The 14,814-nt window shown below is 38.8% G+C and overlaps 1 protein-coding gene and 2 pseudogenes across 3 annotated transcripts in view; all 3 read right to left on the bottom strand.

Annotated features, from left to right (window-relative positions):
- The window catches only part of ABHD12 (abhydrolase domain containing 12), a 60,794-nt gene that overhangs the window by 43,032 nt on the left and 2,948 nt on the right, over positions 1-14,814 (bottom strand). The gene's annotated exons all lie outside the window — the stretch shown is intronic.
- On the bottom strand, positions 1,365-1,483 carry LOC111730686 (annotated as a pseudogene).
- Positions 7,876-7,994, bottom strand: LOC111730684 (annotated as a pseudogene).

Here is a 14,814-nt window from a genome sequence, read left to right as displayed (position 1 = left end):
TCTTGTTTTCTTATCCATTCAGCCACCCTCTGTATTGACTGAAGCACTTAATTCTTTTTCATTTGAAGTACTTAATAGATAGTTAATAGATATGTAGTTATTGCCATCCTTTATTCATATATTGCTATATATTTTTTCTTCTTCTTAAAGAAGCCTCTCCAACATTTCCTGTAATGTTGATTGGTGATGATGAACTTCTTTAGTTTTTCTTGTCTGGGAAGCTCTTTATCTGTCCTTCAACTCTAAAAGATAGCTTTGCTGGATAAAGTAATCTTGGTTGTAGATCCTGGGTTTCCATCATGTCGAATATTAGTTGCCAGTCTTATGGGAGCTCCCTTGTAGGTAACTAACTGCTTTTCTCTTGCTGCTTTTAAGATTCTCTCTTTGTATTTAACATTTTAGTTATGATGTGTCTTGGTGTGGGCTTCTTCGGGTTCATCTTATTTGAGACTCTCTAAGCTTCCTGGGGTTGTATGTCTTTTTCCTTCACCAGGTTAGGGAAGACTTCCATCATTATTTCTTCAAATAGGTTTTCAACTTCTTGCTCTTCTTCTCCTTCTGGTACCCCTATGATGCAAATGTTACAAGTGATGCAATCCCATAGGTTTCTCATATTATCTTCATTATTTTGGATTTTTTTTTCTTGCCATTCTGATTGAGTGTTCTCTGCTACCCCATCTTCTGTATCGGTGATTCGATCCTCTGCTTCCTCCACTCTGTTGAGTCCCTCTAATATACTCTTTATCTCAGATATTGTATTCTTCATTTCTGACTGGTTCTTTTATTATCTCCACCTCCGTTTTGTTTTGTTTTTTTAATAATCTCTTCATTGAAGTTCTGAGTTCATCTACCCTTCCCCTAAGTTCCTTGAGCATCGTTATAACCAGTGTTTTGATCTCTCCAACTGGTATACTGTTTGTCTCCATTTTGGTGAATTCTTTCTGAAGCTCTGTTCTGTTTTTTGAAGTGGGACATGTTTGTCTCCCCATTTTGGCCGCCTCTCTGTGTCTGTTTCTGTGATTCAAGTAGGGCTCCTAAGTCTGCCAGTTTTAGCAGAATGACCTGACCTGAGAGGGGTCCATCTGTAGGCCAAGTTCAGCTGCAGCTTGTGCACCTCTGAGGCCACTTGGTAAGTCACCAAGCAATCCACATATGGCTGCCACCTGTGCTGGGCTTATAGGTGCTTCAAGGAGTCAAGCCCAAAACCTAGGCTGGCTGCCATTAGTGAAGGGTTTGGGGCTGCTTCTTTGGGTTTTGTGAGTCTTCGAGAGATTTTTTTTTTTTAAGCCGAGGCTACCCTTGGTTGACCTCACAGATTGCAAGGACCTTGTCAGCTTACAATCCCTTATTTTTAAAATTTTTTACACCTACAACATCTGGTCTTCCTAGGTGGTCTCCCATCCAAGTACTAACCAGGCCTGACCCTGCTTAGCTTCTGAGATCAGACGAGATTGGGCTTGTTCAGGGTAGCATGGCCATAGACCTTTGAGAAATTTTATTAAAGTTCACAGCAGGAGCCAAGACAGCCCATTTGTATGGAATAAAATCATTGGAAGTGGCTTGTGTGTGTGGGCCTACAAGTTGGGAGAGGTGGAGTCTCAGGGATTCCCCTGGGCAAAGCAACCTGTGTTTTCCAAGTGGATGGCACCTGTGTGAAACAATGGCTTCTACCTACACCTCTATCTGGGAGCAAACTGCCCCCTCCAGCCCTCACCGTGAAGCCCGACAACTCGGCGACTCCTCATATGTCCCTGGTACTCCTCTAGCAGCTGCCCCAGAGCTGGAGTTCAGAACGAGTGAGCCTGTCGGTGAGTAAAGCCAAGTGTGGGCCTTTTAAGAGGAAGGTCTCTGCTTCTCGCAACCCTCTATCTTACTCAGCTGCAACTTTTGCTGGTTTTCATAGCCAGAGGTTGTAAGAACTTCTCTTCCTGGCACTGGAACCCTGAGCCGGGGAGCGCAGTGTGTGGCCAGGACTCCCTGCTCCTCAGGTCGGAGAGAGGCCTCTGTAGTCAACATGGCCCTCCAATTCTTGTGGGACCAGCTGTTTTGCATCTCTTCCCCACCTACCGTTTTGAAGTGACCTGTTATTTTAGGTGATCCAGTTGTAAGGCTTCTGTTCAGCTAGACCTCTGGTGACTCCATGTACTAGCTGCTCTTTAGTTTTATAATTTTGGTGTGGTGGCTAGAGGAAGCATGTACAATCTTTACCTTCTATGCCATCTTGAATCTCTTCTAAAAAAATATTTTTTAAAAGGCTGTCTCATTTGGGAAATTATTATAGCTCCCTTTTCATTTAGTTTGTTCAAGCAGCATTCTTTTGTGTAGCTCTAGAATTGTTTATAAGAGATGTGAATCTCTAAGAAAAGAACTAGGTACCCTTTACCAACTAGAATAAGAAACTACCTGCTCTTCAGTGCTATTTTTACAGGAATAAAAGTATCTGAGAAAATCCTGAAACTTGTAGCAATGCAAAGCAAAATCATTAAGGACTTAACATATATTAGCAATATAGGTAATTTAATCTCTCCAAGAAAAGTATAAAAGCTAGGAAGAAAATTAACATGTAAAATAGATGTCTTCTGCGAATTTCTTAAGTTAATAGAACAAGTAGACAGAAAAAAAAGCGATATACCACTTTATACTTGTACAATGCTGATATGATCTTGTTGAAAACTTAGTACAACTCTGTGAAGCAGGCAGAACAGATAACATGCCCATTACAGAGATATGGAAACTAAGCTCACAGCTATTAAGTAATTTGCTAAGGCCTCAGCTAGGGATGAGCTTATGTCCTGGGCCTCTAAGTTTGGCCCACTCTTCCCATTCCACCAAATTCTCATCGGGAATGAAGGAAACATTGCCAGAAATCCAGAAAAAAAAATTGGAGAATAAAAGCCGGAGAAAAAAACACTTTTTTTCTAAATCCTCAGGTAAAAGCCCTATAATATTTTATTTTTTAAACTGCTTTACTGAAGTATAATTGATGTGAACTGCACATATTTTAAGCGTATAATTTGATAAGTTTTAACATTTGTGAAACCATCAAGATAGTGAACATATTCATCATCCAAATTCCTTCTGTTTTAATTCCTTCCCCCTGCCCCTCTCTGGTTCTCATTCCCCACTCCCAAGCAACCACAGATCTACTTTCTGTTACTACAGATTAGTTTGAATTTGTGAGTTTAAATAAGTAGATTTCTTTTGTCTGGCTTCTTTAACTCAACAAAGTTATTTTGAGATTCATTTTTTCATTCATTGCTGAATGAAAAAAATAGTTTATTTTTCAATAGTTTATTCCTCAACAAAAAGAAAACATTTTAGAATAGTTTTAGTTTCACAGCAAAACTGAGCAAAAGGTACAGAGATTATCATATACCTCTACCCCAAGGACATATAAAACCTCTCCCACTACCAACAATCCTGTACCAGAGTGGTACATTTGAGTTGTTTCCAGATTTTGTCTATTACAGATTAAACCTATTAACATTATTTTCTATTTTGATTTCTGATTTGATCTTTATTATATACTTTTTTTTCTGCTTACTTTGGGTTTAATTTGTTCATTTTTTTTTTTTTTTTAGTTTCTTAATATGGCAGCTGAAGCTATAGGCATTTAGTGCTATAAATTCCCCAAGGATGCTTTAGTGGAGGCATACACGTCTTTATTCTCATTCAGTTCAAACTTTCTAATTTACTCATTGATCAAATTCTTCCTTAATCCATAGTTTATTCAAGTGTTATTCAGTTCTCAAATGTGTTGGGAACTTTCTATTACTGATTTCTCATTTAATTCTCTGTGGTCAGAGAACAGAATTTACATGAGTTAAGTTCTTTTAAATTACTGAGATTTGTTTTATGGCTTAGAATGTTCTATCTGGTAAATGTTCCATACATGCTTCAGGAGAATATCTATCTGCTGTTGTTCCAGGGGCCGTTAATCAAGTTAAGTTGGTGGATAGTATTGGTCAAGTCCTAATCATCTGCCTCCTACTTCTGTGAGTTATTGAAATCTCTGACTATAATTGTAGATATCTTTATTTTCCTTGCAGTTCTATTTTTGCATTATGTATTTTGAAACTCCATCAATTATGTACATAAATGTTTAGGATTGTTATGTCCTCTCGATTAATTCATCCCTTTGTCATTATGACATTATCTTCTTTATCTCTGGTTATATCTTTGCTCTGAAATCTACTTGGTGTGATATTAATATGGCCACACCAGCTACCTTTTGACCAGTGTTATCGCAGTGTGTGTAAGTGTATTTTTACCCATTCTTTTACTATTAACCTTTCTGTGTTATACTTAAAATGTCTTTTTTGGTAGGTATTTAGTTGGCTATTGTTTACCCAATCTGATAATCTCTGCCTTTTAATAGGGTATGTAGACTATCTTGCTATTCGTTTTCTATTTGTTCCATCTTCTTTGTTCCCCTTTTCCTCTTTTTCTGCCTTCCTTTGAGTTAATCAAGCATTTAAAATTCCATTTTATTTCTTTGGTTGGGTTATTAATTTTTTCTAATATTTTAGTGGTTGCTTTGATGTTTATAGTATCCATCTCTATCATAGTTTACTTCCAAGTAAAATTATATCATTTCACATATAAGAACCATACAAGAGTGTACTGCCATTTATTCCCTCCTGGGTTAAATGTATTTGTTGTCAGGAATTTTATATATGAACTTCATGAAGCAGTTATATTAATAAAAATAGCTTATATATATTTTCACGGTCATTTCCAGTGTTCTTCATTTGTGAAGATTCAGATTTTCATCTAATTTTTCTTCTGCCTGAAGGACATTCTTCTTTGCAGTGTGGGTCTACTGGTAATGAATTCTCTCAGCTTTCATATGGGTGAAAACTTCTTTTAAGTCTCTGTGGTAAAGAATTCTAGGTGGACAGTGTTTTGGGGGTGGGGGGAGGGTTGTGTGTGTTGGGTGGCAGGGAGGTCCAGTGCTTGAAAGATGTTGCTCCATCTTGCTTGCTTTTTTTTTTCTGACAAGAAGTCTGCTCTTGCCTGCATCTTTGTTGCTGACATCTTGCTTGCTTTTTTTTTTCTGACAAGAAGTCTGCTCTTGCCTGCATCTTTGTTCCTCCATACATATCTTTTTTTCCTCTGGCTGCTGTTTAAGATTTTTTTCTTTATTACTGGTTTTGAGCAAACTGATTATGATGTGCCTTGATGCAATTTCTTCATTTTGTGTGAGTGTGTGTGTGTGTGTGTGTGTGTGTGTGTGTGTGTGTGTGTGTGTGTGTGTTGGGGGGTGATTCACTGACCTTAGTGAGTTTATAGTTTTCATCAAGCTTGGAAAGTTTCTGACCATTATTTCTTCAACTATTTTCTCTCTCTCTCCTCTGCTTCTTTAGGGATCGAATTATCCACATATTAGGCTGCCTGAAGTTGTTCCACAGCTCAGTGCTGCTTCTGAAAATTTTTTAAATTATTTTTTCTGTGTTTCATGTTGGATCGTTGAATCTTTTCTTCTAGTGTCTAATTTGCCATTAATGCCCTTCAGCGTATCTTTCATATTACACATTGTAGTTTTCATCTTTAGAAGTCTGATTTGGGTAATTTTCCTATCTTCCACGGCTACTCAACTTTTGAACATAGGGAATATAGTTGTAATAACTGTTTCAATGTTCTTCTTTACTAACTCTGGAATTTGTGTCAGTTCTGGGTTGGTTTCCACTGATGGATTATTCTTTGTACTATAGGTCATATTTTTCTGTCTCTTTGAATGCTTGGTGTTATAGACTAAACTGTGTCCTCCCACCCCAAACTCATATGTTAAAGCCCTAACTCCTAGTACTTCAGAATGTGGCTGTATTTAGAGATAGTCTTTGAAGAGGTAAATAAGTTAAAATTTGGTCATTACAGTAAACATACACACAGAGGAAAGACCAAAGATTCAGGAAGAAGATGGCCATCTACAAGCCTAGGCAAGTGGCCTCAGAAGAAACCAATGGTGTCAACGACTTCACCTCAGACTTCTAGCCTCCAAAACTATGAAACAATTTCTGTTGTTTCAGCCATTCAGTCTGTGGTACTTTGTTATGGCAGCCTGAACAAACTAATACATCTGGTAATCTTTGATTTGATGCTAAACATGTGATTTGATGCCTTACTTTTTTGGGTGCTGAATATTTTTATATTCCTATAAATATTATTGAATCTTATTCTAAATTGCAGTTAAGTTACTTGAAAACAGTTTGATTCTTCTGGGTCTCGTTAGGTGGGTCCAGGGCAGTGCTCATTCTAGGAGCCATTACTGAAGCATGATGTTCCTGAGTGTTTTATGCAGTGTCCTGGGAATTATGGTCTTCTTAGAGAGCCCTGGAACTGTCCCATCCAAACCTTACAGAAAGTTCTTTCCCCAGCCTCAGGCAGCTTCCTCATATACATGTGCTGGGCAGTGCTCTGAATATGCAAGGTGGCCCCTCTACAGCTGTCTCTGTGCCTGTCTCCTCTCTGGTCCTCTGTTCTATAAACCATAGGCACATTGGTTTCCCTAGACTCTCAGCTCCTTATCCACAACTCAGGGAGTGTACCAGGCTCCACATCAATTTCCCCCATCCTGTGTTGCTGTGGGGAAACTCTCTCCCTGAAGTAAGCTAGGGTCATCGCAGGGCTCACCTTATTTGCCACCTCTTGGAGATTACTGTCTCTTGTTGCTGCTACCCAGTGTTTTGAAAACTTTTGTTTCATGAATTTTGTCTGTTTTTTGTTGTTTTGATTATTTCAGGGTAAATTTAGTCCCTGTTATTCCATCTTGGCCAGAAGTGGAAGTTCTATACTTTTTAAAATGTATCTATATCAGGTGTTTACTAATTCCTCCATTACTGTAGCCATCAAAATTATTAAGGAAGAGTGTTTTTGGTTTTATGCCATTATATTAACGGATATATTCCATAATATGTATTTTATGTAATATTTTTATATAATATATATTTCATTATATCATATATATGTGTATAGATATATATATTCCATTATAGTATCTCGTTATATTCTCTCAGAAGGTAAAAAGAGTAATGCCAAGATTCATTCCCTGAGACTAAAAGTTAGATTAAATTCTTCTTAGGTTATAACCTTAAGAACAATCTTCAAAATCTTATTTGAACAGCCAGTATTGGGAATATAATTTCACTCAACAGAAATGAAAACTTTAACGCCTTAATAAAATATTCATTAGCAATTCATAAATGTCTCTGTTCCCAGAAGGGGGAAAAAAAACAGAAAATCATAGGGACATTGACATGGTTGAACAGCTCGTGTCCTGCCAGAGACAAGAATGCTTGACCACTATAGTACAGCTCATTTTCAAGTGCTTTACACACAACTGCATTACCTACTGTTAAAAAATAAAAATTCAGCTCAGGACATTTTGAAGACTTATTGGCTTTATTCAGCAATTCATGAATCAGGCACCATCCAATCTAGCAGATAGAAAGGAGCTCTGAGAAGCTGCACAAAATGAGAGATTTTATAGACAGAAGGGAGTGGGAACAATGAAGTTGTACTAGGCAAAAAGGTTGATTGGTTGTTGCAAGGTTACTTTCCTTTAGGGGATGATAGGGGTCTGTCAGGCAGATTACTTGACTGGTTTAAGATTCCATTTCTGGGAGAGCCCAAACTAAGACTCGGTTTGGTGACACAGGGACATTTTGGGCGTGTTGTCTTGTTTTAACACTAGTTTGTTTTATTTTTCTTCATAGCACTGTACTATCCCTTGAAATTTTACTGTATATTTACCTGCTACCTTTTTGCTGTCTCTCTCCTTCATGAGAATGTAAGCTCCATAAGGCTGACTTTTCCAACTCGTGTGTGTGTGTGTGTGTGTGTGTGTGTGTGTGTGTGTGTGTGTGTGTGTTTTAATGCCTACAGCACCTGGTATTCCTAGATGGTCTCCCATTCAAGTACTAACCAGGCCCGACCCTGCTTAGCTTCTGAGATCAGACAAGATAGGGCACGTTCAGGGTGGCATGGCCATAGACAACTCTTGTATTTTAGTCATATCGCACAGTAGGCCCTCAACTAGTTTTTGCTAGATGAATGAAAGAACAAATATGCAACCAATATCCTTGATATCTGCCACAACGTAAACAGTAATTATTCAGGGGAATTCCATCTTCTTAATTATCTTCTCTGTTTTAAATTTTGATTAAGAAATCTTTTTTACTTTCACAATCAGAAAAAAATTAAAATGAGAGAGAAGCAGAGGGAGCCAGAGAGGGTGCCTCAGGGGCCACTTTCACCATGGCAACTGATTCCCCAAGGGTGGCCTCACAACTGGAGATCCCTGCCTTGATCCCTGCAGAACCTCCCTGGAGCTTTCTCTTGAGGCCCTGGGGCTATACTAGCAGGCTCCCAGCTGGCCTACACTTGTGTAACAGTCCCTTCCTTCTGGACCTCTAAGCCAAATATCGAATGTCCTAGAATGGTGGTCTTATTTTCCTTTTTGTAGGTCCTGCTATGACATGCCTTGTTGAAGTGTTCTATATCCCTAAACTCTTGAGTTTTTCTTATATCTACAGATACTTCAGTACTCTAGAGATGTACTGACAGGCTGCATTACATCCTGTAATGAAGTGAGAGCCTAAAATATGAGCTACTCTGAAGATGAATCAGCATAAAATAAAACGTCAGAGCAACAAAGGATGAAAGTGAGATCAGACTAACCATCTCCAGCCATCCCTGTACTTTTTCTCTACTATAGATGTCAAAAAAATATTTGCGCATTAAGAGCTGATGGCTGCCATGCATAAAAATGGATAGCCAACAAACTCCCTGGGAATAGGTACTGTCTTCTTTCATCTTTATGTCCCCAGTGCCTCCTTGCATGGCCTTTGTTGGTATGACAACTGCTTACTGAGTAAATAACTTATGGCCACTTTTGGGTAAAAATGACAAGGTATTTCAGGACCAGAATGGCACAAGTCAGGATAAAAGGGTAGGGAGTCTCTGTCCTTTACACTATAGGAGAAAAAAACGGATGAAGCCATGTATCTCTTTTAGGGCCCTGAACTATAGCACCAAAACGAACTGAACATTTTCCCCTTCCCGTTATGAATAATTCAGTCAATATATCTAAATCTTACATGGCGATCCCACAAGTCTGACAAGAACTGAAAATAATATGACCTTTCTTTTCTTCACCTTAAAGCTCAGGGGAACTTCTCTCAAGCTTCAAGAATAAATTCTAAATTCTAGCATTTCTGAGATGTGCTTGTATTCCTTCATTGATACCCCTTCTCTGCCTTCATCTTTGCAAAATGAAGAGTCTTAAACTTCTGAAACTCCTCACACTGACAGCCACCTACCTACTCTCTCCTTTTTTACTTTCTCAGGACATTTCCATACCTGGTAAACAGATCACAGCTGATTAAAACAACTGAAGTCTACATGTACCATCTCAAGACAAATTCTGTTTAGAAACTTAGCTATTTTGCATATTAGCAAAACCAGAGAGATAAGAATTTTGCCTAGGTCCCCATAATCACTCTATCTTTTTAAAATTTAATTTTATTTATAAATACTTTAAATAATTTTTAATTATAATTAGCATACAATATTAGTTTCAAGTGTACAACAGTGATTAGACATTTATAAAATTTACGAAGTGATCATCCAGATAAATCTAGTACCCATCTGACACCATACATAGTTATTACAATATTACTGACTATATTCCTTATGCTATACTTTACATCCCCATGACTATTTTGTAACTACCAATTTGTACTTCTTAGTCCCTTCCCCTGCCCCCATAATCCCTCTACCTTGACCTCAGTTATGTTGATCCCACCTGCACCTCAAACCCAGCTCTAAACCCTCTCTTCTCACTGGGATGTGTGCTGGAGCTACTGCCTTCCTTCTCAGGCCCTCCAGAAACAGATAGCACTATGCAAAACACACAAAGTTTCTTACACACACAGCAAGTCACATCTGAAGTGACTTCCTGTGAGAAGCATTCTGTCATCAGTTTTTGAAACATTACATGACAGAAAGAAGAGTCCTTGCTAAGCAGTTTGATTGTTCATGTTAATGAGAATTTAGCAAATATGGTAGGAAATGCCTGATCAGATTGAGGACAGAGAGCTAAGACTGGGTCCAGGTAGAGAACTGAAAGGGAAAGACCTGCAGCAATTCCTCTCCCCTTAGCAAGTGACCTTGCTCTGACTTCACAGAGAAAACAGAAGTACCCAGAAGACAACTTCTAGTGCTCCCCCAACAAATCTCTGAACCATCACAGCACCCTTGGCCTGCCTTCCTATCTGAGAACACTTCACTTGACCTTAGGGCACTGGGTCCCATAGACATCACACCCAAAGCACTTGCAGAGCCAGTCAGTCTTTTCCCTACTGGACTGGCCCCATGAACATACCCAGGCCTGTAGCAGCACTGGTCAGAAACTTCCTCCCACTCTAGCTACCTCTTCGTTTCTGCGCCCCTTTATGGTAAAACTCCTTGAAAAAGCTATACTTCTCCCTGCCTCTCCCTTGAGCTACTCCATCAGGCTCTTGCTCCCACCACTCTAATTAACTACACTTGTCACCCACTGATCTGCATGTCACCAAATCCAGTGGCAGATCTTGCTTTCCTCTGCAACAGGCTTTCTTCAAGTGGCTGCCTTGACTCCATCCTCTTAGCTCACTCCCTCCAGGTCTCCTTGGCTTAAGCCTTCTTTTCTCCCAGTCCCTCACCATGCAGGAACCAGCACCCAGCCTGTGACCCCTGTCATGACCCTGAACACCATATTGCCCTAACTCTCCCCTGTACTCCAACTCCTATCTACTCCACTTATGTGTTTAAAAGCACCTCACTATGCCCAAACAAAATTAATTACCTCCTAAAGCACTCTCTCTTCCCACAATCGCTCCATTTCAGCATATAGTAGCTCCACTCTTCTGGCTGCTTAGAGGAGAACTGATGAACCTCCTCTGACTCTCCTAGCTCTTTCATACTGATCATTCAGCAACTCCTGTTGATACCTGCTTCCAATCAGATCCAGAATGCAACACTTCTCACCTCCACAGCTAACCCAAGCCCAAGCCCCCATCATCTGTTGCCTGGATGACTCCTAACTGGTCCCCTGCTCCAACTATCCCTCTAGTCTGTCCTCATCAGAGCAGTCAGTGACATGGTAATGACATATAACATGTCAAGGCATTCCTCTTCTCTAAAGTACCCACCCAGTGGCTTCCATTCATATGTCCCCTATTAGAGGTCTCCTGCCACCCAGATCGTACACACACCACAGCTGCTCCTTATTGGCCCTACTCTTCTCCTCAGGGTCCCGAGTCCTTGAGGTAGCACGTACTTATTTGTTCTTCGTCTGTCTTCCCCGCCAGAATGTAAAGTCCACATGACATAACCTGCATCCATTGCTACAGCCTCAGCACTTAGAAGAGTTACTGTACATGACAGAGACTCAAACTCTGCTAAATGAATACGTGAAAAAAAGTGTTGAATAACCAAAGAGTATTGTTTAAAATGTTCTAATACCAACAGTATTTATGTACAAATTAAGTAATTATGCACAAAAACTGACTAAGAAGACATACTATAAGTTAGGGGGCAAAAAAAAGGATGAGGGGTAAATGTTTCTTAACCTAAGTTAACAGAGCTTTCTCAATATTCCAACTCATAATATTGGTAATAATCATGGGGTGACCATAATCGAAGATGCCGTTGATTGAGTGCTCATTGTGTGCCCAACTCTTTCATACACCTGAGACTTACCTCAATCCTACAGGATATTTTTATCCCCACATCACAGAGGAAGTTACAAACTCAGAAAGTTAAGCAATTCACTTCAAGCCATAGAACCTGAAAACACTCACTTAGGGCTCAGTTATCTAAGCAAGCTTTCCTCTAAAATATCAAATGATACTACAATGGAGACCAAGCTTAAATTATGGGTCTTACTGCTAACGGTACATCTTAGTTAAGGCTTCCTGGCTATCGCTCTTCCCCATGTTGGCACGCACTGTCCTCAATGCCACGCCACAGTTTAGTTCAGGACGAGACAAATGACTTACTCATTCTCCATGCTGAAAGAACTCCCTGGCAAAGCACAAATCCACTGACACCCAAATTCTGTAGGCACCATCTCTGGGTGAAGACTGTTTACTTAATTTGTCAGTTTTCAAGATCATATTACAGTAAAATTTTCCCTATAGACTTCATTTTGGCAAGGGAAATGCTCTAATGGGATAAGGAGGAGGATCATGAGTCTGGAACAACATCCTGTTTTCATCACTGTCAGCATAACCCTGAAAAGATGACCCATCTTCTATACCTCTTTCTAAGGCCATCTCCACGATAGTGTTTAAGGAGCTTTTAATCTACCCAAAAATATCTCCCGCATGTGAGTAGTGTCTGCCCAAAGTTAGAAGACAGACACTCCCTTGAGAAGGGAGAGTACATACTGGCTGAAAGGAACTAGAAAGCAAGCAGAGATACAAGACACAAAGTCCCACGAAAGATGGAGACACAAATAAAGAGCCAAGTACCAGGGTCCTGGGTCCAGGGCGGGAATGGGGCCTTGATAAGATAAACCACAATTAGAAAAAGAAGGCCCCTGCTAAGGCTCCATAATAAAGCCTGCCCCCTTGTTTGTCACAGTCCAGGTGCAGACTGTACTCTGGGGGAGTAGAAAGAGAAGGGGAATGCAAAAGAGCAGACTGTAACTATAAAAGCTAGCTCAGAACACACTCTCATCTTTTCAATGTGTAAAGAAAGGATAAAGAAATGCCATGCAAAGGCTTAAAGGGTGAACTTAATATTCACCCTCAGGAAGGCTGATGTTAAAGGAGAAAGATGTTAACCTCAGCCACCCACCTTTCTGGGTAATGGTGAAGCCATGAGCAGCCCTAGATGAAGTCCCTTCCTTTGGGTTAAGGAGGAAGCAGGGTGATGTCTCAGTTCTTCTGTATTTACATCCGAGGGTCATCAGCTATGACACCTCCCATGTAGCCCACTGATCTCAGTCATCCAGCAGATCTGGCCTGAGAGCTGGAAGTGGAAGAATAAAAGACTAGTTGACTGAAACACACAGACCTGTACATCTCATTACTGCCTTTGTGGGTCCAATTTAGACCACTTAAGACTTTAATGTATATTCCCAAGAACTCCAGGGATACTGAAAAGAACATGAAAGGTCCACAAAAACTATCATTTGCCAAGCCCCTTCTCATACCAGACAACACGCAAAGCAAAATTAATACCTAGTTCCTCCTCTTGTGGAGTGCAGCAGGGTTGATGTATGAGTTAGATAAACATTTACCTTTATAAATGACACTTTAGTCCAGAAGTTAAAAAAAAAAAGCACCTGGATTTTCTTTTATCTTCCAAAGTTGTTGTTTTCATCTGAATTAGTTGCCAATGTTTAAAAAGTTAGAGATCTCACACACACACACACACACACACACACACACACACCCAGCCACTTTTCTAGAAAGACTGGAAGATCCCGCCACCCTGGTCCCACATTCCTGCCAGGCAACAATAGGAGAGAGTGCAGTAGCTGCTGCCTCCTTCAGACAAAACATGTTCTCACATCTCTGGAGTCCTCAGTATCATCCTGGTCTCCCAGAATTAATAAACAAAATATATTTTCTTTGGAAAAAAACTTTTTCTTTGAAAAAAATCCACTCCAATGCATGTGTATTAGATATATCATTGGCTTGATTAAATCAAGAAAAAAACAGGGGGGAAAAAACTATACGCAAAATAAGGAACAAGTCTAGGGAAATAGCTCCATGTACAGAGGAAAAAGCTAGATATAATAAATGGTTTTCTATGAACATATAAATGAGCAAAACTGAACCTACAAAGAGATAACAAATGTAAGAATCTGTAATAGTTATTAAAGTGCTATTTCTAAACAAACAAACAAAAAATAAACAAACAAAAAAAAAAACCAGGCTCAGTTGGTTTTATAGGGGAATCTTATCAAAATTTAAAGAAACAGATCATTTCAAAAGTAAACTGGCTAAAAAAGAGAAAGAGAACTCTTTTAATAAAGCTATAGAAAACACTAAAATAATTTGATAAAGATGGGATTAAAAAAATAAATTACAGACTTAATGGTGTTAAATTAGTAAATAAACTATTAATAAATACGATCTGACTACACGATAACAGAGGTACCACTGATGATTCAATAATGATGATTCAGTAATATAAAGTCCATTATTATAACTGAGGTCAAAGGAAAAAAATCTACGTGATCATTTCAGAGATGCTAAAACAGCATTTGATAAAATTCAACAACCATTTCTGATTAAAAATAAACAAATCGGTAGCAACACACCCCTTGGTAAAATAATTCATGTGGCAAAAACAACTAAAAGCAGTCTCATTAAAGTCAGGAACAAGACAAGAGTACCTAGTATCACCTCTATTATTTAACCTTGTTCTGAACATACAATCCAATCAGAAAAGAGAAACTAGAGACATAAATTAGAAAATAAAGGACAAAATTCTTATTATTTGCAGCCAACATGATGATATACCTGGAAAATCCAAGAGAACCAACTGCAAAAACTACTAGAAACTAAGATTACATAAGTTGCTAATTATAAAATTATTAAATATAACAATAAGAATATATAGGAAAGTATTCTATTTTTAATCAAAACAAAAAAGATAAAACAACAAGGAATAAACTTAAGAAAAGTACAAGATTTTGAAATAAATCAACTTAAAAAAGACATTTCTGAGAAAATTGGGGAGATGTATGTAGACTGGATATTAGATAATATTAAATTATTATAGATAATCAATTGTTAATTTTGATAAATACAATAG

Source organism: Pteropus vampyrus, unplaced genomic scaffold, assembly GCF_000151845.1.
Source record: "Pteropus vampyrus isolate Shadow unplaced genomic scaffold, Pvam_2.0 Scaffold327, whole genome shotgun sequence".
Lineage (NCBI taxonomy): Eukaryota > Metazoa > Chordata > Mammalia > Chiroptera > Pteropodidae > Pteropus > Pteropus vampyrus.
This window is presented reverse-complemented; position numbering and strand designations above follow the sequence as displayed.